Below are 25,442 nucleotides of genomic sequence, written 5' to 3'. Positions count from 1 at the left end.
GACACTAGCTCTAAGAGAAGTGATTCCTAGCTCTAACCTGATTAAAGTCATAGGGATGCACTGTGGAAGACCAAGAATCTTCCTCCAGAACTTACCCTTCACAAGCTGTAACCACCCCAAATTCATGTTAATAAGGGGGTCTAGGCCGTATGTAACCATAGGTGCAAGGCATTGAATGTATAGTTGTCGTGCTGCCCATATCGAGAATCCACTCCTATCTCGCGTAAATTTGTATATTAATGCTGTAAGCTGGGCATCTTTAGTCTTACGCGCCTGAATGCATGAGGAGTAGTTTCCCTTATGGTCAAACTTGACACCTAAATATTTATACGAAAGGGTGTATTTGATTTAAATGATACCCACCATAATGCGAGGTCTAGCCACCCTTCCTGATCTATATAATAACCGGTTTGTTTTATTGTGGTTAATGACAAGTTCATTGGCTTCCACATATAACTGTTCAGCGGATCTTAAAATCCCACTAAAAGTGTGGTCTAAGATCACAAGATCGTCCGCATAAGCCAGTATAGGACAGTGGCTTGAGCCAATCTTAGGTGGACAGTTGTTAATCCCCGTAGGCATTCAGGAGCATCGGATACAAATAGATTGTATAAAGTAGGAGCCGTTACACAGCCCTGCTTTACACCTTTCATCTGATGGATAGGTTTAGTCACGGTGCCCTGATTATCAAGTCTCAATTGTACCATGGTATTCGTATGCAAGAGTTCTAAATAATATAATAGAGGCTCAGGGCAAGCCAGATTCCTCAGTTTACTTCACAGAAGGGAGAGATTAACCGAGTCAAAGGCAGCCCTAAAGTCTACGTATAGTGCATACAACAGGGGATTGGCATGTGCCAGCGCCTTGCTTCTCAGTGAATTCATAATGAATAAATTGTGGGTGGCAGAGTAACCAGTTCTAAAACCACTTTGGAATTGATCTAATATTCCCACACCTTCAACTCATTTTTGCAGTTCCTTTAAGATTAAAGCTGCAAACATCTTACCAGTATAATCCAGCATTGACAACAACCAATAGCTTTCAGGTTTGGTTCTATTGCCCTTTTTAAATACTGGTATGAGAATGGCTGCCTGCCAAGATGCAGGAATTTGTACCACAGCCAACATTTTTTTCGAATACAATTTTGAGGAGGCCAGCCCAGAATGGGGGGTTATTTCTCATCACCACATTGGATAAGACGTTAGGCCCTGGGGCACGAGATGAGTTGAACTCTCCAATTCTATGTTGCAGCTCCTCAGTGGAAATCACAAAGGGCGGGTAAGGGGGTTTAATGCAGTTCAGGCTATTAGCCTTACTGCTCATCACATCATTAGGCAGTCCACTCCGCACTACTTATAGGGTTAATCGCATATGAAGCCTTATTCCCCTTGGCCTCTCCTAATATGGACCATATGCTTCGGGTGTTACGACTACAGAGAGTTTTGATGGTGTACTGCCATCTTCCTAATTTCCTATGCCTATTATGTATTTTTTGCCAGGTTCGATAGCTGTGTTTCAGTTTCCTGATTTTACTAACTGTAGCAACCTTAGAATAAACCCCCGATCTGGCCGCTCGTATATCTTTTCTGAGCTTGCATTTCCTATCTCTAATGGCACGGTCATAAGTGATATCTTAAGGAACTTTACCCATTGTTGACTGTGCTTTACATGAAGCATGTTGGCCAGAAAAGACACTTATCCATCTCTCGATTTGTTTGGGGGACATTTGGTTGAATCTGTTAGCCTGATTTGTGCCCCACTCACCCGTGGCCTTAGTTACCTTTTGCACATTCATCACAGACCAGGAGATACGGTTTAACAAATGGTTGACTGTTAGATCGCCCATGTTAACTTCACGCCCTGACGGGGAGGAAATCACCATACTAATAACCAAGGGGTCATGATCACTCCATTCAGTTTCCTTGACCCCCATGTCAACAACAGTAGAAGCAATCTCTGCACTGGTGTAAATATAATCAAGTGTACTCCCGGTCCTCCCATAACTCCAGGTGAACTTGCCGGGTCTATCGCTTCTGGTTCGCCCATTGATTATCTCAAGGTCCCAGCACTCAAAGAAACAGGACCAACAGTCTCCTTCATTATCACAGGATATATGTTTCCAGAGGCTGTGGTTGCTCAAGAACGGATTGTTACCCATGCCCCTCCCCACAGTTAATACGACAATTGAAATCCCCAGCCACAATCACAAAATATTTCTCATTGCGTAATCTCCATTTGCCCAAAAGTTTGTGTAGGGATTCTTGGATATGTTCTGTATGCTTTGCCCCAGGGGGGTTATATATGTTAACTAAAAACATTTTTTCCCATGATGCTTTTATTAAAAGGGACACTTCCACCGCACATATGAAGTTGTCGCTGCAAATAGGGATCATTTTACTTGGGATCCTATTTGCGATTCCAATAATGAGGCCCCCAAAAGGACGCCCTCGAACTCCTTTCTGGGCGGGGGTGTGATGTAAAGTATAACCATCTATGGCCATCGGGGACTGCAGCCACGTTTCTTGAAGAAAAAAGAAGGAATGTTTATTAATGAGTGAGAGGGAGCCATTGGCTGTTAAGAAATGTTGATGGCCATGCGTGTTCCAGCTCAATATAGAGCAATCTCATGGTTCTTGTAGTACCATAGGTAACAAATCCGCCAAACATTTCAGAGTGTTCTGGACATACCTCAGCTGGACCTTCTTTGCCAATGGTTGGGCGGGCCTGCCATCCTTGCTTTTGGAGGTTGCCTTTTCCTCACTCGGGAGTGAGGGATCTTCCTTCTCCTTGCTAGCATCCACTTCCATACCAACCTGCATAAGACTTTTTTATGTGTCCGGATCAGTTGGGCCGATGCCAAAATGCTGCAGTGAAGGGCTGAGACGTTAGGGTTGCATACCCTGAGTGTTTCCACAAACGAAAAGTCCTCAGAGCGTATTACCTACAGCTGAGGAATCAGATGTAATTTAGTCAAGACCTCAGATCTTGTCAGCCACCTATCCCTTTTCTTCTGGTTCAAATTTTTAATGATGCAAATTTTACTTTCTTTAGCATCGTCTGGTGCCTTGGCCGTTGGATGTTCTTGGTGCTCCTCCTCCACAGGTTTCTCTATCCTACAGGGTGTTGAGCATTTTGTGGAATCACCAATTGTGCTGACCGAGAGGTCTGATTTTGCATCTTCTGAGTTTATGCTTGCGAAATCATGAGTTACATCGGGGATTACCCAGATAGTTAATGTCCCCATAGCTTTCTTTCCACGCTTCTTTGTTCTCCGGCCCTTTCTTTTGCTTTTTTAGATCTGATCACAGGGACATTTGTGGCAGGTAGAGGGGAGGCAATTTCAATCACCACATTTTTTGCTGCTTCTCGTTTCTGCAAGCGGCGTACAAGTATTCAAAGGCACTTTCTCTTTCTGTAATATCTCCAGGATACTGAGACATTCTTGTGCATCACGTTTGGTGTTTCCAGAAAAGTATGTCTGTTGCAAATCTGCAGCTACTAATTGATGACTCGTGGATGCATTATGTAGTTGACCAGGATTGTTATCTCCTACATTTTGTGAGTTGTCCAAATCTGAATTCATCAGGCTTGTCATTTGAAATAGCAGACATGAGGTGAAATGTGAGTACCATTCAACCCCTGCTTTATTTTTAAATTTATAATGACAAGATTTTTAAACCATTATAGCCGTTTCTTCTACACTAGCTTCCAGTTCCTTTGTAGCAGGTAACTGCATAGCTTCCAGTTCCTTTGTAGCAGGTAACTGCACCTTTTCCTTTGTCTTTATATTTAAAGTCGGTTTCGTTTTCTGGAAAAGAACTCTTGCAGGGTAAGGCAGCAAAGCAAGGTGAGGTGCATACAGCACCACTAGCCGATTGTACTCTTCAACATATGAAATGTCAGCTGCCACTTTCAAGCCATGAAAGTTAAAGATAAACCTTTCATATTTTTAACACAAGTCAATTCCAGATATGGCATGCCTTTTCTAAAGCCTTCTTTAAAGACAGTGTGACCTACATCAATCAGTGCAGTGTCTAAAACCAACCCTTGGGATTTGTGAACAACGATGACATGGGCAGAACACAAAGGAAATTGAGCTATTTTCACAAATATGTCTTTAGAAATCATAAAGCGAGCTGATGCTCTGCAAACTAGTTCTGGATCAGGAATATAGTCACATTTTACCACGATATAGTCAATAGAATTTGTAGGGAAAGTGACAAAAGCAAGACCTCTTCCCATTGCTCCATTCACCAAACCAATTTCCACATTCAAGTTTTTGCTTTAACATAACTGTAGCATTCTGTGTGATGTAATTCAGGAAGTTAAGAATATGGAACATGGAATGTGGTAGGAAAGATGCCAGATAGAAAAGCTGTTATAGAACGATTGTGGAGCTGTCAGAGTAGCTGGTGGGTGCTAACCATTTACATAAATAAAGAAGAGTTGTTTAACTTATCTGTGCCCTCAATCATTTCATTGGTAACAAGGAACAGTGAGGCAGTCCCATCGAGTAGCCGTTGCTTTGTGAACTGGATTGGATGCCTGCTTTGACTGTTGGTGGTCGTCTCTACTGCCAGCCACGGTTCCCTGGTTGTCCCCTTGGACTTAATGCCCATTTGCCCATGTAGTCATCTGCTCTCAACTGAGAGACAACTATGAGGTAAGGAGTCTTCATGGAGCGTGGCTTGCTACTGGTGTAATTGCTTCTCCACGCTGAGTGGATCCAGCAGAGGGATGAGAGCAAGGTTTGCAATGCTCTCATGCTTAGATCTATAAGAAAGTGATATAAAAAAAAGAAATAAAGGGGGACTTTCAAGCAAGGATTTGAAGATGTAGGGCCACGATGCATGTGTGCTAATTTGCCGCATGGCACAAGCCCAGTGGGCACAGGAGAGTGTGCTGTCTCAGTGTTTGTTGGAGACCAGAGAAAGGGACTGAACAACGCTTCATTGTGGGGAACCATTTTGGTTGTCACCGCAACCAATAAACAATACTTTGCTGTGTGTGTCACTGAAAGGCAGAAGAAAAGATCCAACAAAGTTTCATTGTGCATTGCTGCGTGGAATCACTTGTTACAGCAACAAATTAACAGGCCTTTGCAATTTTGGCTGCAACATTAACATGTAAACTGCTTTTAGCTGTGCGCATCACTGAACAACAATAAAGAAGATATGGCGGCATGCCGTGTGTGCAGAATTTTTTGCCAATTTTATAACTATCAACAGTGAAGAAAGCTTACAATTTGAGAATAACAATTGAGGCGCTAAGCCTACTTAATCAAAGGCAAAGGAGGGAACATCAAAGTGGTTCTATTTTAACTGATTGATCGGTTTTCAATTCCTAGATTTGTTTGAAGTTGTACACACATTAGCTAACATAAAGCAGGTGAGGTAGTTGCCAGAAGACGCATACAACACACTTAAATAGTAGTGCACAGAGGAAGTCATGCAAGGTGTGCCTCCTCCAAATTACTTTTTAGACAACCACGGACAGCCCAACATAACCTGGAAACATTAGAAGAAATGTTTTGACCACTATTTGCTTGCAGTCGATGGGTTAAAAAAATTTGCAAGTGAGTGGAAGAAGTGTCTTTTAATGCATTGTCTGGGTAATTATGGATAGGAACAGTTTGAAAATCTGCCACGACTCTCTGATGAGGAATGAGCAAACCTTTCTGAGTATGAAAAGTGCATTATGATGCTTGATAAATATTATGATAAATCTGTGGGCACCATAATATAAAGGTACCATTTTGGGAAAAGGAAACAGGAGAATGGTGAATCTGTAGAACAATACATTACAGGCCTAAGTGGTTTGGCGGCCGCTTGTGAGTTTGGGAGTACTTTGATTGAAAGACTGCAAGACCAGTTTATGTTAGAGTGAAACTTTGTGGTTGAAAAGTAATCCATCGATTGATGAAGTGATTAAGGCTGCAAAAGAAGTTGAACATACGCAAAAGTGTGTGAAGGAGTTCGAGAAAAGAACAAAACCAGACACAAAGAAGGTGGAAGATGTACAAGTAATGGAAGTTTTGGCAATACAAGGAAATCATTTTGTCAAAAAGAAACAAGGAACAAAGAAAGAAGTAGAAGGGAATAACATATTGGGGAGGTTCAGAGAAAAAAAATGTTCTTACATTGGGATAGATTGTATCACTTTGCCAGCAGTGATAAATGTCCTGGCATTAGAAATGTATGCACGCAGTGTAAAAAACAAGGGCATTTCACTAAATGCTATAAAGCAAAAGCTGAGAATGTTGACTGTGTTGACGAACTGTGTGAGGATTTGGAAAAATGTGTATATGTTGCCTGGCGATATGTAGCAAGCACCGCTACATCCTTGCTTCCTTGCCTTTAAGAACCGAGGATCGGACCCCCTGCAGCAGAGCCCTTACAGGACAAGGCCGCTGTGTTGAGCAACGCATGTGTGCAGGAGACGCAGCCCGATGCTACATAGCACACAACGTTATTTCCTTGTCTCAAATCCTTTAATAAGGGAGGATCAGACCCTCTGCGGCACAGCCCTCACAGGACAAGACTGCAGTGTTTAGCCATGCTGGTGCGCAGGATACGCTGCCCGGCGATACATAGCTTGCAACAATATGTCCTCAGCTCCGAGCCTTTAAGAACAGAGAATCAGACCTTCTGCTTCAAAGCCCTTGCAGGTCAAGGCCACAGTGTTGAGCAATGCAGGTGTTTGGCGGTGATGGGCTTGCAGCAGAGATTGTGAGCGCGATCAACTTCACCCTCCACCTGCGTCCGAAAGGTAAGAAGTTGCAGGGAGTAACATCACTACACCCCATGCAACCCCCTGACCTTGTGCATTTGTCCCATTCTGCCTCTTGCACATGTGTTGTTCTTGCCTTGCATTTGTTCCATGCTTCTCCCATCTGCATGTACCACCCTTCTCATATTTCCATGCACGCTGCCCTCGCAACCTAGGCCCCACTCCCCCTGCCTTGCGTGCCACGTGCATTCCCTCGCAACTAAGGCCCAGTCCCCCATGTTCTCGCACCTGTGGCCCCACGTAACCCGTTCCCCGCTCCCCACCCTGCGTATCTGTCATGATGCCTACCGCCGGAGCACCAGGACAGGCCCAGCACCCCCGGGAGCAGGCATCATGCCCTCGGGTAAAAGCCAAGCGGCCCCTAATAGGGGCTCTTTGGACTTTGTCCTGGCACCTTTGGCGCCAGGCTCATGTTGGACATCAGTCCTGGCGCCATAGGCGCCAGGCTCATAAAAGAGGGTGTTTGGTGAACTTACCTGACGCAGACCAATCTGCATGAAGCCTCAAGCCAAATGAGGCTTAGGAGGGACTATTTTATCAAAGGAACTATTTTACTTGGGTGGGGACCGTGGAAGAATACTTACCTGGAACTTCTTCCAAGGCTATTTAAACCACGCCCGGACTGCCACACGTGCTTCGCGTTGCTCTGCATCTAGCAGCTGAACGCTCTCCGTGCCTGCTCCTGCATCTTGCCTCCAGCCACGCCCGCCTCGATCTTGGGATACCTGAAAGGAAGGAAGGGAAGAGAAAAGGTGAAAACCAAGAACTTAATCTAACTTCCTACCTGTGTCCGGAACCATCACGCCAGCGATACTGAAGATAGACATTCTTTAAAAGCATTGCGCTACTTGTTGCAGCGCCGCGCATCCCTCACCTGCCTCGTGGGCTCTTCACTATCCACTGCGACCTTCTGGGCATTCCGCCACATCTCTGCACCTGCAGGGGAGAAGAAGAGACAAAAGGTGAGCAGGAGGAACAAATGAGGAAAGTCTGATTTTCCGTCACAAGACTTACCTGGCCATATTTGACGGAACCACTCCTAATTTCGGGTCGGCGCCACTTCTTGGCCTGGTACCGCACCCCGGCCCCTAAGGGGAAAAAAGAAAGACATTACTGGAGGGATTCAAAGACATTTAAAGGGATCATTTTATCACAAACTCACCTGAGTTTATCTCCGGCAATATCCCTCGAAGCATCACTTCCCCTCTGCACCTGAAAATAAGGACAGATCGCAGGTTAAGAAAAGCAAACAAAGAGAAGACTCTACTCTGGAACTTTTTAAACTGCATACTTACGGCATTTCGCCTTCCGAAACCAGTGAAGTAACTGGTCAAATACGCGCCCCTGCACCAGAAGCAGGATGGAGAGCTCATCCATTCAAACATTAAGGTGAGCCTTGATTGGGGATTTCGGAGGTGGTCAGAGAAGAGCAAAGGGGAGGTGGGAAGCAATCACAATACTCTGCAGTCAGTTAATCCCCTTTCTCCACCTACAGAAAGATTTTTCTACGGGCCAGACAAGCCAGATTTGGGGGTCCAGTTCAGTTGGTGTTTCGAATCCTGCGCATCATGCTTGAAGAGGTCACAGCAATCCAGACCAGGTCAGCGCCTCCGTGGGAGCCAGGTGAGCGTTACAGTATCCCCCTAAACACGGCTCCCTCACAATTATCACTGCTCCCTTGGCCTAGCGCATCCATCTCTGCATTGCTCCCCATGCACTAACTCTTTGTGTTGCTCCCAATGCAATTTGTCCCAGTGCTGCTCGCACGCAACTGTCACTGATCCCCTCGCAAAGCACATCCTTCTCAGTGTTGCTCCCCATGCTACCCTTACCTTCTACCTCCTCTCCTTGCTCTCCAGGCTCCCCCTAGCCATGTCCAGTGCATTTCTCCCCGCCTGTACCTCGCATCCTACGTCCTGTGACCATTGTATTGTTTCAGTCCACCGTTTTGCCTTTCACTACTGTATTGTCTCCCATTGCATTGTATGAATTTCTTTTACTTCCACTTGAACGCTACTAGCCCCTCCTCTGGGCTATTTCACAACCTCTGTGACTCTTTCTCTCTCTATTGTACCCTCTGGCCGACTCACTCTGCAGATCACACCCTGGATTTTCTGATCTTCAGACTTCTCCCTCTCCAAACCTCTCACTACTCCTCTCTCATAGACTGAACACTTTATTCTCTCCTCTCACCTGTCACTCTCTGCCCCATGGACTAAGCCGTCCCCAGCTCTGCCACCCACCTTATAGGTCATCCAGCCCATGAAGCGTGTGTCAGTGGAGGCTTTCGCCGCTACTCTCTCTCCTCCTTCTACACCCTTCCCTCACTCACACTCTGACACATCCCTTTCCAACCTTCATTCCTCTATCTCTAACACTCCTGATGTCCTTGCCTGAATCATGAGGATCCGTTTGAAGCCTGCATTCAAGTGCAACTCTTGGTATGATTCGGACCTTGCAACCTTAAGAGCAAGTGTAGGGTGGCAGAGAGGAAGTGGAGGGCATCAAGCACATCCTCTTACAAATTGGCCTGGCACCTGCTCCAAACCCAGACTCTCTGTCCTCTCTTAGAAGAGAGCTTAAATGCAAGCCCACATCTCTGCGGCCTGTACCAACTGGGCCAAACTTTTCAAAATCTGCAAGGAGCTGGCCAATCCTACTGCAGTCTCTACCTCTCCTGTTCCCTCCCTGGCCCTTTACAAGGCATTGGCATCTCATTTCAAATGTAAAACACTGGACATCCTGTCCACTCTCTCTTCCTCTCTGCCTACCATTCCAGGTCCCTCACTGGCCACTTCTCCTTTTCCTTTCTCCTCCTTCCCCCTGTTCACTCCTGACAATGTTTCTAGCCAAGTCCGATCTATCAAAGTCTCATCAAAGCTGGTGCTCCTCTGTTGCTCCAGAACCATCAAGTCCCACATTAACACCCTGGCTCTATCCTTGGCTGATTTCTGCAATCACTCTTTGCCATTGGAACCTTCCCGTCCCCCTAAAGCACTACCTTGTCCACCCCCTTCTTAAGAAGCCTTCTGCTGATCCTTCCTCTATGGTAAACTATCGCCTGATCTCCATCACTCCTTTCTTGGGCAAACCTCTGGAAAAGTTGGCCATCTCCCAGCTTAATCTACACACTGAATCTCTTGGTAGCCTTCATGACCACCAGTCTGGCTTCAGAGCAGCCAGAAGCATGGAAACTACTCCTCTGAACACTTGTGAAGACCTGCTCTCCAATCTTCACTCTACCCTTTCTTCTGTCCTAATTCTCCTTGATCTATCCTCTGCTATCACTGCCTCGTTGACCTCCTTTTACACTCATCAACCCTCACAGGTCCAACATGGATCTTTCCTCTCTTCTATCTCGCTCTCTACTTGTGTGGTTCCCCATGCATCTAACCTCTCTCCATGGCTATGTAACCACTACCTGGCACCTCTGGCCCACTGCATCTCTACCTTCTGCTTTAACTTTCAGTGCTATGTGGATGACACCCATCTCTCCTTCAGGCTCCACTCAGCCTCTACTGCTCCTTCTATCATACCTGACTGTCTGCCTGCAATTTAGGAATGGTGCCCCAATGTTCTCTGCCTTAATGCCTGTAAGACTAAGATCCTCCTCATTGGGACTCCTGCTCCCGCCTTCCCGCTCTCACTCTGGCCGCCCACCCTGTTTAATCTACCTGCTCCTTCCAGTGAGGCTAAGAACCTTGGGGTCATCTTTGACTCCACCCTCTCCTTCTCTCCTCACATGTCTGACATTTCTAAAATCCCCCAGAAGCTCACTGTCTCCAGAGCCCTGGTCCTCTCTAGACTGGACTACTGCAACAGGCTCTATCTAAATATTCCTGTCTCTACTCTTCACCCTCTATAACTTATCCAGAACAGAAATGCAAGACCTGGCCTTGGCCTCAAGCCCAGGGATCATATCTCTCCAGCTCTTAAATCTCTCCACTGGCTCCCTTTGTGAGGATCATGTTCAAGACCCTCTGCATCATCAAAGAGACTTAATGGGAAGAGGACCACATTACATCCAACTTTCTCTCCCTAAGCATCTTCCTTCTCGGGCCCTCTGCTCATCAACCTCCAACTCCTTGAGGGTCAGACGCTTCTCCAGGCAGAGAGTAGGGGTAGATCTCTAGCTTTGGCTGGGGCCTCCCTCTGGAAGATCCTCTCTGCCTATCTCAAGCTTGGGCAGGACCACCTAAGGTTCCAGAAGCAACTCAAGACCTTCCTTCCTGCTGCACACATTGGTTACCTGGCCACCCACTGAATTTACGGGACCAGGCTCCTTCATGTCCAGTTGCCCTTGTACTGCCTCCGGGTCTCCCATCCTCTTAAGGGACTGTATCTGTAACCCTACAGTCGCCTGATTCTCTGCACTCACGCGCCACCTCCCAACTGCACTTACTGGTCACTTTGCACTCTCCTCTCCCCCTCTGGCACCTCTCCCAATGAATCCGCCGTACTTGAATGATCTGAATGACACAAGGCCCAGTAAGATTGTTGTTTTGTCATTGTGTCCTCCCTTCCTTGTCTTATCACGCTTAGGAAAACTTGTGTACAGGCGTGTTATAAATTACTTATCATATCATGTCAAATGTTATTGATGGTATGACTGATGAGATGGGTATTGTTGAGGATGAGGATGCTGACATTGAAAAGCCTATGTCTACCATAAAAATTGGAGGAAAACCATAGATATGGTGATTTAATCTGGAACTAAATACACTTTATTGCCCCAGGCAGAGATGAGAAATGAGGTTACTCTTAATGAAGTGGATATCAAACCTATTGTGGATGGAGGAAAACTAATTGAACTTGAAGGATGGTTTTGGACTGTCATGCAATTCAAAGACAGGTCTGCAAAAGGGAAAATGTATGTTTTTTAGCAGAGGGGGTTATCCACTTTTAAGCTAGTCACATCAGAAAAGGCTGAACATAAAACGTGATGCTAATGCTGAGGGAACTGATTATGCTGTAGATGGCATGAGTGATAAATTTCCTGAAATGTTTACTCAATGTGCAGTTTTCAGAGAAAGCTGGGTAACAGGAAGGGTTTTATGCACAGAATTCAAATGAAATCCAGTTCTATTCCAGTGGTACAAAAGTTATGAGCAGTGCCATTAGCTATCAGGGCTGCTATAAAGGAAGAGCTGGATCAGATAGAGAGATAGGGTGTGATAGAAAAGGTTGAGTCTTCTGAACGGGGTTCGTCTTTAGTAGTGGTGCACAAACCAAATGGCAAACTGAGACTGTGTATAGATTTAAGATCTGTAAATCGCTGTGTAGTACCTGATAGATATCCTTTATCTAATATAATGGAGATATGGAGATGTTGGGCACAATAAATGGTGCAAAAGTGATGAGTACTTTAGATTTGAAGTCACCCTATCATCAGATTGTGCTGCATCCAGCTTCTAGGAATATAAAAGCATTTATCACCCCAGAGGGGTTGTTCCAATATAAACACATGCCCTTTTATTTGGTTTCTGTTGCAGCTGTATTTCAGCATATCATGTATCAACTGTTTCATGATAAAAAAGGGGGCACTGTGCTTTCAGGATCATGTGTTGCTATATGGGAGAACTTTTGAAGAACATGATGCTAAATTTAAGAAAGTATTAGACATATTAACAAATGCTGGCCTGACACTAAAAAAGGATGGATGCAAATTCCACAAGTTTGCCACACAATATCTCTGACATGAGCTTTCTGAACATGGTATTCGACCAAAAAAGGATTTAGGGAGTAATATTCTAAGCTTTCCTAGTCCCACTGACAAAGAGAAAGATGTGTTGTTCCTGAGTATGGCTGAATATTATTCCAAATGTATTTCGGATCTAGCAAGTCAATCTTTTAATATGAGAAGACTTGTACAAAAGCGAGTGAGGTTTTAATTTAATGATGAATGTGAACAAGAGTTTGAGAAAATCAAATTAGCTTTGAGTAAATCTCCTACCGTAAGCAATTTGGACCCCATAAAAAAGTGTTCTGACAACAGATGCCAGTAATCATGGTTTAGGCACAGTTCTTTCACAGAGGGAAAGGAGCTTACTATTGTGTTTGCGTCTAGCATTCTAAAAGATGCAGACAAAAATTACTCTACGATTGAAAAGGAATTGCTGTTGATAAAGTGGGCAACTGATAGGTTTTGTCCTTTTCTTTGGGGTGTAAAGTTTGTTGTTAGATCAGACCACAAACCTCTGAAGGAAATTTGGACCATGAAAGGTTTGGATAGAGTATCTTCTAGATTCTGCAAGTGGGTTTCAGGTTTGCAGCATTACTATTGGGAAATAGAGTATGTGCTGGGTGTTAAAAACAAAGCAGATGTTTGTCTTTCCAGGTTGACGAACGTGATTGAGGATGAAGAATACAGCGATGATAAAGAGGATCATGTTCTAAGAATTCACCAAGAAGTAGTGTCAGAAAGGGAATGTCAGGAAGCTATGTTGGCAGATGAAGTACTGAGAGATGTCAAAGAGTATCTTGAGTGTGGTGTCAAAGGTAGTCAGATTAGGAAAGGAGCAATTCCCAATGCTGTGAGGAATGCTTTTGATGAGTATGGAGGTCATTACAACCCCGGCGTTAAGGGTTAACGACGGCGTTAACCCTTAACACCGGATTCCCACTTTAACGCCTGCTTTTGGCAGGCGTTAAAGTCCATGGCGCTAACCCGCCATGGTGCTAATTATGCCCTATGGGGCAAAAATGGGAATGGGGAAGGGAAAATGGGAAATGGGGATTTACCGCCCCACTCACCTTGGAATAAGTCTGGCACCAGAGAATGGGCAATTACCGGGTCATTACGGCCCTGCTGGACCCAGTAATTGCCAATTCGCAGGCATCGAAATGGAATGCTCCCCATTCCCATTTGAGCCCTATAGGGCTCAATGGGAATGGGGAAGCCGGATGCACCGGCACTGCTATGAATGGTGCCGGTGAATCCGACATGATGAGCTCACGGGTGCTGCTCTGCCTGCCAAGTCAGACCTGGTGGGCAGAAAGGCACCCGCGAGCACAACTCGTAGTTTGCCGGTCCGGGAACTACGGTACCGGCAAGCTTACCAGTACCGTAGTTACCAGACCAGCAAACTTGTAATGAGGCCCTGTGTTGAACGAGAGATACAAATGTCCTATTGATTTACTGCATTTTGCTGTTTGGGCATATTTTGGAGAAATATATGGAAACATGTGATTTATCTACTGCTGTATTGTTTAAAGTTGGTGCACTTAGCACCAAGGTTGTAATGACCTCCTATCTAATTAAAGCTGCTATGGTGTTGAGGGGAGACATGTTTCCGCCTACTGGTGTGAGAAGGAACATTTTGGAAATGGCACATAAATTGTCAGCAGGTCATGAAAAAAACAAAACAATTGATAATACCAGATCAGTGGTGGCTTGTCATGGATTTGCAAGTGGAGAGGCTAGAGATTGTCCAATATGCAAAGATACTGCTAACAGGTTTGTTGCGAGAGTGGAACCTATGACATTGATGTTTATTTCATCTGTACCTTAGGAGCAAGTACGTTTGGATATTGTAGGACAAGTGAGATGTCAAGGACCATTCATTGCGGTATTGCATTGTATTAGTGGATAGGCTTTCTCGCTGAGTGGAGATTTCTTGGGTGCAGAATATCTTTACCAGGGATATTGTGACATCTTTGGATGAAATATTTAGGAGATAATGGTATCCCTCTACCATTGTGATGGACAATGGTGTTCATCTTGTTTCTGAGGAAATGGAGACATTTCTTAGAAGGAATGGCAAAGAGAACAGAACTAGTTAAATATATCATCTGAAACCAATGGAATTGTTGAGACGTTTAATAGATTGATTAAGAATAGCATTAGGTCTGCAATTTGGGAAGGTGGCGATTGGAGGAGAGCTGCAGAAGACACAGTTGTGGCTTATAGGTTTACCCCTCATGCTACTACAGGTGTTTCACCTTTTGAGATGCTGAGAGGGAGGAAACCTGATACTAGAGTTTATCCACCTTGGTTGGGCAGGGCATGCCACAAGGATATTGATTTTGAATTAGTCAAGGAGAAAAACAGTAAGCAACAGATATGCAATAAAGTACACTTTGATGTTAAAAAGGCTGCTAGGAAATATGTGGTTGAGAGAGGAGACTGGGTGTGCATTAAACCTCATCAAGGTAGGACAGAAAAGGGTGTGAATTGGTCTGAGCCTCTGGAAGTTGTGCAGAGTTTACATGGTGCTGTAAATGTCTCAGATGGGAGAGTGTGGAATGTCAACAGAGTGTGCAGGTGCATTGGTGCAAAGTATATGGATGAGAATTCAGTGAGGATGAAATCTGGGAAAGAAGTGAAGTGTGTTTGTGAAGAGAATCACAAACAGAATCACTCTGATATGTTGGGACAAGGTCGTTCCATGGCTTGTGCTTAACGATTTTGTGGTAGACCATCATATTTGAGAGACTATGGGCCTCATTATAAGTTTGGTGGTAGCCTTGCCAGTAAAACAGGCAGGCTGCCGCCAAACTTCGGAAAAAGTCTGGCACCAGAGAATGGGCAATTACCGGGTCATTACGGCCCTGCTGGACCCAGTAATTGCCAATTCGCAGGCATCGAAATGGAATGCTCCCCATTCCCATTTGAGCCCTATAGGGCTCAATGGGAATGGGGAAGCCGGATGCACCGGCACTGCTATGAATGGTGCCGGTGAATCCGACATGATGAGCTCACGGGTGCTGCTCTGCCTGCCAAGTCAGACCTGGTGGGCAGAAAGGCACCCGCGAGCACAACTCGTAGTTTGCCGGTCCGGGAACTACGGTACCGGCAAGCTTACCAGTACCGTAGTTACCAGACCAGCAAACTTGTAATGAGGCCCTGTGTTGAACGAGAGATACAAATGTCCTATTGATTTACTGCATTTTGCTGTTTGGGCATATTTTGGAGAAATATATGGAAACATGTGATTTATCTACTGATGTATTGTTTTTGTACATATCAATGACCTGCAATATAATTATTTCATACTCTTTTTTAATTGATTTTGTTCTTGTACATAGTTTTGCGTGTTGATTTTTTGTACTGTAGAAAAAGGGAGATGTGTAGCCTTCTGTGTAATGTAACTCAGGGAATTAAGCATATGGAACATGGAATGTGATAGGAAAGATGCCATATGGACAATCTGATTGCGATGCTGTCAGACTAGCCGGTGGGTGCTATCCATATCTATATATATATTTGTGAAAGAGCGTTTGTATGTACGGGGTTGGCTGCAGACCCACAACAGTTGTTGGGCTTAAACTTTGGCATACAAGTCTGGGGTGTACTGGCGATAGTGAAATCTGACCAACCTGACCCATTTGCCCTGCACAGGGCATGTTCCATCCCTGTGCTATCAGTATACGTGATTTCGGGAGATTGATGATTTTGCGATTTCTTTAAAAATAGGAAGTTATGAAACAATAAAACATACATAAGACTATGGCAGACCCCCATGTGCATGTCAGCTACCTACCTTTCTCTATCCGTTCCTCCCCTACCTATTCTTCCTTCTGCTCTTCACTGAAATCTCTTCTTCCCCTCCCTGATCCCCTTTCCCCTCTCACCCTTCTTTCCCTCTTTCTTGTACCCTTCTCTTTATCTTCCCCTTCTCTTCTAAATCTCCCTTCTTCCTACCATTCACTTTACTCACTACTTTCTCTCCCCCTCCTTCCTTCCCCACCCCCCCTCCTCTTCTTTCTCATATGTAAAGTGTTCTACATGCTGATTTTCTGGTTTGACTCATCTTTACCGTTATTGCTTCCATGTTCCATGTTTAATGTATTTTTTGTTGTTCATTGTAAAGCACCTTGGATTAAGGTGCTATATAAAACAATAAATACAAATACAAATACAAACCCGTGCAATGTCCGGTGGTACTGCTAATATTTCACATTTCATGGAGTGATCCAACTGGGGCCTAAAATTATGTCTTTTCACATAGAGGACAAATTCCGAAATGATTATCATAAATCATTTGCAAACCTAACATTAAAAACTATAAGTTATTACTATACCACTATCATATAATAGACTCAATGACCTATCAAACATGTTATATGAGGCCAATGTCCTTCATAAAGTGCAGAAGTGCAATGATCAAAGCTATTGAGGGAGTATTAAAGAAGCGTTCTGAAAAGATTTCCTTTAGAAGAAAATTGGTAGAATTAACAAAACATACAAGATGTAAAATTCCTTTTCCATCTAGACATCTGCAATCAGGAATAATGTGTTTTGAAGACTCCATTTCTAATGCACAGAATCTACAGCAAATAGGTGGTCCTAGATCCTTATTCTCGAGCATCGGTTATCCCTTGTTCCCAACAAGTTCAAATGGAAACGCATATAAAACTCTCTCACACTAGGAGAGGGAAAATGTTCCAAATAGGGTGAAAGCGCCCCCAATTTATTACGGACCAGGGCTAAGCTTTCCAAACATTTGTTGCTGGCAAGAGCACCAACCGTGTCACACCAGTCAAGGGAAAATAGCTTCTTTTTCAGTATTTGAAGGTCGGAAATATCCATTGTCATGTTTAGAACCCACTGTGACAGGGCCTTTACATAAACCCTGACAAAAGTGTTCTCTTTCACCAGTGTCCTATTCCCAATTATCTCAATCAAAGACTGGGCTGGAAGAGTCATAGATTTCTCGCATATAAGCAAGCGCTTCCAGAGAATATCCATGTTTAATGAGACGAGGCCCTGTTTAAATCACAAGGTGACCATTGACACATACTTTAAAGAGATATGGCTGTTTTCCATACCAGTCCCTGTAAAATGATGAAATCAAACTGTTAAACCATAATCATATAGTGCCTCCTTATTTTGAATATTGGCCTAAGCCCATTCGCATTACGCAGAAAACCGTGTTTGCAAAGTTCGATTTTGGGTTAAACTTCGCTGTCATTTTAAGACTAATCCACCATTTTGATTTCAACTCATGTTCCATGATCTAAAATGGTGGACTGTGTTTTCGACTTGCAGTCGAGCCAAACAACCTTTGAGCTTTGTTAATGTTTAGGTTGACCGAGAGCTGACTGTTTAACCTATGCAAAGAAACCTTGCACTTCATACAAACTGTCATTCAGGTGTTGTCTGCGATCACAAGCCTCATCCTCGCATAAACACCAAAACAATGAAGAGTAAACTTCGATGGTATGCTTTAGCTGAACTGCATTGTAGTAACTCTTGGAATAAGGCTTACCATGGATTTGAGAACCTACAGCATCACTCTATTTTCATGGACATGTAAACGTGTTTAATCCTTTGCATAATATTGTAACATCTGTCATATGAACTAGGCACAAACTCTAGCCCACGAATTATTAACGTGGAGTGAAGAGAGGCTGGACAATATTGCTAAAATCGTATAAATATGCCTGTGTTTAGATGTCAGCACTCTCACTCCTCACTGTGTCTGCTGGTACACACTGCGAGGTGTTGTGATCCAGATAGATCCATTTTGCTTTGTAAACTGTACAGTAATAAAATATACTTGTATCTTTTCAGCCCGTGATTGGTGTATTTCATTTGTGGTACTAATCTTCAATATTTCTTTGGTCTTTTAAAACTGGCTTAGTGAATGGTATGTTTCCAGTCCATATATCAGTGCTGGGACTACTTTAGCCAAATTGGAAAATTCACGGTTATTTCAGTGAGGAACTTCTAACTTTCTCAGAAAATGCCTCATCTAAAAACCAAACGCTGTCGATTTTACCTTGATCAAGTCGACCAAGGTTTGGCATTTAGGACAAGTCAGAAGCTTAAATCCCAAATATGTTAGATCTTCTACACTTTCAAGTTCTTTCCCATTAACTTCCACCCAAGACTCTTCCATTTATTTCTACCCAAAAATGACCAAACCTTTGTTTTCCTTTCATTAATCACAAGGCGACTCAACCCTGCGCATACTACAAAGGCCTTAATTAACCTTTGGAGTCCAACGTGTGAGTGGTCAAGTCTACTGTGTGGAGATTAAACAGCAGGAGTGCCAAGATGCACCCCTGCAGTAAATCCCTCTCAGTTATTATTGATTTCATAAGGTCAACTCTCATTTTAAGCCAGACCTTTATGGAGGAATTCTCATGCTGTTGATTGAGAATACTGAGCACTACTGGGAGCAACTTCATCTGTTGCAGTTTCCACCACAACCAACCTTGGTTTATGGTGTTGAACACGATGGACAGGTCGATACTAGCTACATGTAGCACCGCCTGTCCCTGCCATCCTACCCTATGTTAAAACAAATCCATCAACGCTCCAGGCAGTGTAGTCCCAAAATTACACCTGAAGCCCGCCTGGTAGGGTTTAAGGATGGCGTTGCTCTCTGCCCATCATGAAAGGTCCCTTAAGATCAGTGCTGTAACTAATTGGCCGATAATTCAGAGGGTCTAATTTTCCCCCCTTCTTAAAGATGTTCGCTACATGCCCAGAGTGCCAGGTACTCGGAAACATTTGTTCCCTTAAGATATTCTTAAAGGGATTGAACCAATATGCCCAGTGCTCTGGTGCCTTTTTAAAAATTCTGTTAAAAAATAAACCAGGCCCAGGCACATGCAGATTATTACATTTCTTGATGATCATAAGCACATCTTCTTAGTCCAAAGATATTTCCCAAGATCCCTCTGGTACATTCTACAGTGACCTCACTGGGTACACGTCTATATGTTAGCTCGAAATGACACTCCCTTATCTCAGCCTAGATCTGATTGGACTGGACTCTACTTGGAATTTTTCATGATGGTTAAGCAACTTCCAATAATTGGCCCCTACTTTGATAATCACACTTTCGAGCATCTTTTCCCCCTTTAAATGATGGTGGGCACTCTTCCCCTGTTTACAGTTTCCCTATAAAATTGGATAAAAAGCCACATCATTTAAAATTCGGTTTTGGAGGGTTATAGATTAAAAAACCAATAGATGCCACGGCACCAGCAGTAAACTGGAACATTTTCCAACACATTTGACCACAATATATGCTACTATTATGCCAGTGTAAAACATGATGCCATGCTGACTGCAGCCGAACATGTGCCAATATATGCCAGTATAAACATATAAGAACATACTACTGTTGGCCTTGCCCGTAATGCCAATAAATATGTTCATATTCACTACATCACTGTATGCCAGTATGGACACTTAAGAATACTCATTGGCCCTCATTCCGAGTATGGTGGTAGTCATGGCGCTATTTGTGCCATGACTGTCTCCCATACCGGTACCGACTCCGGTTTGGTTCAATGGGGACTTACTGGTCCATTCCGACCTTGGAGGGACCGGTAACTCCCCATTTACCAAACCATTCCCCATTCCCATAGAGACCCCATAGGGCTCAATGGGAATGCGGAGGGAGCAAATAACGGGCCGGCTTATGCCAAGCCCATTATTGCGCCCAGGTCCCTTAACGGGTCCCGTCCTTAACACCTGGTCAGACTAGGCGTTAAGGAAAGGACCCACTAAGGGACCTCGTAGTAGGGCGATAAGGGATTACCGGCACCGGTCTCCTTACCGGTGCCCGGTATCCCTTACCGCCCTACTCAGAATGAGGGCCATTATGTTGGCTTTGTCCTTAACCCCTGGAAGAAATGGCACACTACTGTAAGAAAACTTGGCCATATGGGCTGAGCCAATATAGGCCAGTATTCCAACGTGAGAGTGCTCATCACTATCATAGCTATTTGTTCTATTACTGACTAGTGTACTTTTCGTTCCTCGCTGAAAATTCATCTTTTACACTCCCACACTTCCTGAGTGTTACCAGCACTGATGACTTGATGTATACCCACCATTATTATTGTACCGTGTTGTGATTTTAAACTGTACAGCGCTTTGGAATAAAGCGCTATATAAAACATAATAAAATACAAAATACATCATATTGGCTTTGCCCATAATGCCAGTAAAAGTGCTGTGTCACTGTATGAAAACATGGTCATACAGCCTGAACTAATACACTCTCCCATCTCCATGTAAGTACTCTCATCATGTTGGCTTTTCCCATAATTGTAGTTATGAATGTCATACAATTTTGAAGAAAAATGTCCATACTAGATGCATAAATGTAGCACCACCAACCATCATATTCACGTGGCCCAACCTGCCCGTAAAAACTGTATGCAAATACAAGAAAACATGTCCATACTGCCTGCATCAATGTAGCCCACCTACATCCCCATGTGAGAGCGCATCATGTTGGTATTGCCTATAAAGCTAGTGCAAAAAGGTTATGCCAGTCACTGGAAGAAAACATGTCCATGCTGGCTGCACTAATATAGCCCCTGCCCGAGGCTTGCTCCCTGGCCTGCACACATGCCCCAACATTCATATACATTCACACGTGCACTCATGCAACATTCACTCTGCTCTTTCATTCATCTGGACATAGATACTGACTGCCATCTTTTTCACATTCTCACCTAGTACACTACAGCTTTCCCAATGACTGCACTTTCATTCACATGCTGCACACATGCACACTTACACAGACAGAAAGCATTGCATGGAAGCATACACACATATGTTTCTGTAGTGTAGTGGGTATCACATTCCCCACACATACACACATGGGCCCTCATTACGAGTTTGGAGGCAGCCATGGAGCTATAAACTCCATGGCTGCCTCCAAACCGGGCTCCCTTACTGGGTTCCTGCAATGAGGAATAACTGAGTCATTCCAACATAGGAGGACCCGGTAATTCCTCCTAGCAGGAACCATTCTCCATTCCCATTTGAGCCCCCATAGGGTTCAATGGAAATGTGGATGGAGGTAACAATCGGCACATTACAAGTGCACGTTGTTACCTCCCTCTTCCTCTGGCGGGACCCGGTTTTACCAGGCGTCCAATCCAGGTCCCGCAAAGGGAAGCTCGTAATTGGCTCTCCCATAATGAAGCGGGCCGGGTCCCGTACCGGCCCCCTTCATTCCAGCAGCGCCAGGGTCGTAATGAGGCCCATAAACATGTTATTTTCTTACCTGCAGCTCCAGAATCCAGTTGATATCATGATGACCATACACCTCCCATGCACCATGCAAAGAGAAATCAGGAAATGGAGGAGATTCCTAGTTCCAGGTATGCACAGTGGAGCTTGAGCACTATCAAATGGATGCCCCAGGACACTGTAATGGTCAGGGAGGTGCAGGAGCACCCCCTATATTCATTTGACACAGCTGTACACAAGCCTGCTTCCACAATGGGCCATGCAAAACTGGGGAAGTTACACGCCGCAGCCTTGTATGGCCCACTGAGAATTTAAGTCTGGGGGTACTGTACTGTCTAGCGAAAATCATGTTCCCCCACACAGCCAAATGGCAGCCCAGCAGCACATTCTCAGCTGGTTAATGCAGCTTAATGAGCATTCAGTGTTTTGAATGGTCTAGCTTACTTTGCTCCTGCATAGTCTGTGTCGTGTGGGTGCCACACACGTATCATTGATGAGCTGTGCCTGCCCAACTCCCAACTCCCTAGGTCAAATTAACTGCTTAGTTAAAAATATAATGTCCCTGTTTCTAGCATCATTAGGATAAGCATGGTTGGTACCACTTCCTGTATTTTTCAAGATTTAATTACGATTGTACCAACAAAGGCAGTGGGAAAATTAAACCTATGCCATATGTGCTACTGTAGGCTTTTGCAAAACATTGCATCAATGAGGCGCTATGCCGGTTACCAGTATTTCTCTCCATGCTCTAGGGAAAACCTTGGTTCTGTTGCCAAAATGAGCTAACATGGCATTATCTGTTTGCCTGTGCTCACCTATTAGTAGTCACGGATGGGCAATCTAGTCCAAGGTTTTAATAGGGAAGAAGATGGATGAGACCCAGGGTAACAAAATGAGTGTCTAGACATGGGTCTATTTGAAATACTTTTCATCTCTGAAAGGCAGTTCATATGCAGTGAAGAGTATTCTTCATGGATAGTCCCCATTCACTATGTAAAATTATTCAAAAGTCCATAATCACTACTTTTGAAGTGAAATGGGAGGACACATCAGTTTCAAGAGCTTGTAGGGTCACCATAAAGTCCACAGATGGTACTGGATTGCCCAGGAGCATGTTGATGTTTCACTGATTTACTCATTGGCTGAGATGGAGATGGTCATGATTCTGGTTAAGGTTGGAATCAATGTCAGGGTAGACTGTCATGGTTTCCATTTGCTGTTTATATGTCTCAAGACTTACAAAGTCTCTTCTTAGGAAGTGGGTCATATTTTCAAATTCTGGCCACAGATATCACCTTTGGGCCAAAAACTGCACAAGGACATAGGTGCCACATTATATTCTGATCTTCTTTACTGGGATCAGATTCCAATTCCAAATGTTTTCCTTGGAACATTATGGCCAATATCCTATGGATATTTCCTAGCAGTGCTGTCAAGCACATGACTCTGTCAAGGTCAGCGATTGCAGCGGTCATGTATTGCTGGTTCCTGTCTGTCATATTTTTCTCCTGGGGGGGGCTGAAAATGTCGTTAATAATTAGAGCATCACAGGTGCCAAGGTTAAATGCGACTAGTGCTGGTGTATATTGCAGACCGTCTGGTTCAGTAGAAACATGGTTCTCATAACGATAACACAGAGCAAGGTACAGGCAAATCCCCAAACGCAAAAAACAGGCAAGGCAACCAGGTGGCAGAGAGTGGGTTGCAAAAGGCAGTGTCCCAGAAAGCGTGGGGGTAGAGATACAACACACACTTGCATGTTGCAGTTGTCTCTGGGGCGACTGTGCACATTCACACATGATTACAGGTTTGGAGGTTGTATATTTTTTAATAGGGGCAGCATTATTAAAGAGGGCACTGATCTCAGTTTCTTAATGTCCCAGAGATAGTTTTGGTGAGCTAATAAATCGGAATTTAACAGGGTAATTAATGGAAGGAATGGACACTGAAAACGGGGGTGCAAGCGTGAAAATCGCAGCGCACGTGTGCGAGAGCCGCGCAAAACTATCTCTGGGACAAATATACAACCTCCAAACCTCAACAGCCAAACCAAGGTTGTATCACTAATCTACTTGAGCAAAAGAAAAGCACTTTGGGCCTTATTACACGATTGTTGATGGTGGCAAAACACTCAATAATATGAAGCTACTGGGTGTTTTATCACTCTGCCAAATTATGAGCTTCATTTTTTTTAAACTCATCCGTTTGTCGATTCATGGAAGGCACTGCACGTGGCTTACCTGAGAACTGCGCTGAATCCACGTGTGGTGCACACGTCATTACGACATCCCAAAAGCTGTGCTCTAGACGGCCAGTGAAGGCGCCACAGGACAGCGCACACACCTAAAAAGGGGGTGGAACACACAGAATGGGTAACAACACGTGAAAATGTGGCTGTTACGGGGGAAGTACCACTGCTAAATCCTCGCAATGCCCACACGCGCGCTAACAACACATATTCATGGAATCGAACAGGGGAAACCCGTGCGGCACAAAAGACTCGCTAATCCGGAAACACGTACGCCAGGCGGAAGCAGGCGGGAGCGGCCCCATGCAGCATAAAAGTGCATGCAAAGAACAAACAAGCTCATACGCTACGATGAATATACCGTTCCTCTCGGCAGTGCTCCAGGGAGACCGCAGGAGGAGGAGGATAGCCAGGCCCAGCATTTATTTACCCAGGACCAGCCTTTTTGGGATGCCTGATGACCAGGTCTATGGCAGGTACAGGTTTCCACCCCATATCATCCTGGAACTGGTTGCTGAGTGGAAGGATGACCTCACATCACCCACCCTGTGCTCCCAAGCACTGAGCCCCTTGGAAGAGGTGCTCAATATACTGCATTTCTTGGCTACTGGGTCATTTCAGTGGACAAGTGCCATAGTTGGGGGCGTCTCACATGCCACGCATGACTGCACGCCCCTCAGTCCGCAGGCACATATATATGCCCAGAACACCCGCAGAAAGGCAGGCCGTCGTCCAGGACTTTTACGGGGTGGCACACTTCCCCAAATGCTAGGTGCCGTTGATTGCACCCATGTGGCTCTACATCCTCCTAGGGCCACTGAGCACATCTATCACAACCGCAAGCACTGGCATTCCATCAACCTGCAGGATGTATGTGATGCCAAGGGAATCATCACCTCTGTATATGCCAACTATCCGGGGTCCAGCCATGATAGATTTATATTCAGAATGTCACCCCTAAACCGGGACCAGGAATGCATGCATGTCAGACACAAAGAAATGGTAAACCACAACTAATGACAACCATTATCACCTACCTAGGGGACAGTGCCTACCCTCTGAGCACCTACATGATGACGCCAATGCGGAACACCACCGCACCACCCCAGGTAAGATACAATGCAGCCCATATTGCAACCCGGGGCATAGTGGAGCGCACATTCGGAGTGCCGAAGTCACGTTTCCGCCCCATTGTACGCTCTGGCGGCCAGCTGCTATATGCGCCCCCAGCAGTGTGTAGGATTATAGTGGCAGCATGTGTCCTGCACAATGTTGAAACCCAGCGGGGCATGCGGTGGACATGGTGGTGACCTCTCATCCCCAACCACATGCACGGCTGCTGTGAATGGGAGGGGAAAGGGCACGTGGTGAGACAGCCCGTACCCAGCTTGTGGCAACTTTTTTCACCTAAAATCCCACCCCTGCAGAGTGCACACAGGCCTGGCACATACCAGCTGA

The sequence above is a fragment of the Ambystoma mexicanum genome, chromosome 5q (genome assembly GCF_040938575.1).
Source record: "Ambystoma mexicanum isolate Mex_15411 chromosome 5q, UKY_AmexF1_1, whole genome shotgun sequence".
NCBI lineage: Eukaryota > Metazoa > Chordata > Amphibia > Caudata > Ambystomatidae > Ambystoma > Ambystoma mexicanum.
The sequence above is the reverse complement of the archived record's forward strand: the minus strand, read 5'-3'. Positions refer to the sequence as shown.